This window comes from Symphalangus syndactylus, chromosome 10, assembly GCF_028878055.3.
Source record: "Symphalangus syndactylus isolate Jambi chromosome 10, NHGRI_mSymSyn1-v2.1_pri, whole genome shotgun sequence".
Lineage (NCBI taxonomy): Eukaryota > Metazoa > Chordata > Mammalia > Primates > Hylobatidae > Symphalangus > Symphalangus syndactylus.
This window is the reverse complement of record NC_072432.2, coordinates 84,079,105-84,080,493: the sequence shown is the minus strand read 5'-3', so window position 1 is coordinate 84,080,493 and position 1,389 is coordinate 84,079,105. Positions and strand designations below refer to the sequence as shown.

The 1,389-nt window shown below is 37.6% G+C and overlaps 1 pseudogene; it reads right to left on the bottom strand.

The window, feature by feature from the left end:
- Positions 1-796: 796 nt before the first annotated feature.
- LOC129491753 (large ribosomal subunit protein eL38-like) lies at positions 797-1,065 on the bottom strand (annotated as a pseudogene).
- Between the last annotated feature and the right edge of the window lie 324 nt (positions 1,066-1,389).

Here is a 1,389-nt window from a genome sequence, read left to right as displayed (position 1 = left end):
CATTATAGACCTGTGTGAGACTTTCTCTGGGATGAGAACCCAGACATCCCACCCACAACAGTCTTCTGGATTCCCCATCTGGATTGCTGGGTCAGAGGATATGCGTATTCTTAATTTGACCAAATAGGACCAGAGGCTCTCCAGTGTGGCTGCAACAGTCCACATCCCCAACAACACTGATTAGAATCTTTACATCCCCCATCCCCATCTCCCTGCAACACTTGGCTTGAGTTCCAGCTTTGTAAGTTGTGCTAATCTGATAGATTTGAAGTTACTATTGTTTACATTTTCATCTCTTACAAACCCCAAACGAGTCTGAGCATCTTGTCATAAGTTAGATATCATTTAAAAGTTATCATTTTAGTTTCTTTTTCTCATTAGTCATGTTTTTTTCCTTTTACTAGATTTCTACTGGAATTCCCAAACTCCTCATCAGTTCTCTGTTACTTTTATCCATGGCTATTTTCATGAAAACAGAAAAGCTTCTTTTGATGTAATTAAATCCATCAATTTTAGCCTCAGGTTAGTGCTTTGGGGATTTTCTATCTTAGATGGAATTCTACAATCTTTCCAGCAAATATAATGTTTATTGTAGGTATTTGTCACATGACCTTTATAAATTAGAACATTCTCTTTCAGACCTGATTTTCTAAGTTTTGATTTTTAATCATGAAGTTATTGCATTTTATCCAATGCTTTTTCTGATTCTATTACGATCATCCTATAGTTTTTCTCCTTTAGTGTATTCATGTGGTGAGTTACATTGGCTCATTTTCTGATGTTGAATCATCCTTGCTTTCTTGTTTCAAAGGATTTTTAATATTTTAATACAGTTTAGATCAGTGTGTCTGGTTCATTTCAGTTCCTTCACTGCCAAACCAGGGGGCAGGGACTAGTTCAGTTTCTCTGCCTTTTCTTTGTCAGTGATGATCAGGGTATAAAGGAATCTGCTGCATGGAACTTTAAACTTCACATTGTCCTTATTTTTCTTGATCTTGACAGATTTGGCATCCGTTCACCAGGCTGTAAGCAGAAACCCTTGATTTCCTCAATTTTCTGAAGCATGGTGGTAAGGTGCACGGGGCGCAGACTCATCCTTGCTTTTATGGAGATAAAACTGTCCTAATCTTGTGTTATCTCTAAGATAATAATATCTTACCTTACAACAAAAATTATTATTAGGGGCAGAGCAAGATGGTGGAATAGAATCCTACACCTTTCATCCCTTTCACTGGAACGCCAAATTTTAATAACTACCTGCCCATGGAAAAGCACCATCCCAAGAACCAAAAATTAGGTGAGGAATCATAGTATCTGCTTTTAACTTCATTTCACTGAAAGAGGCATTGAGGAGTGCAGGAGAGACAGTCTTGAATCATGGACACCATA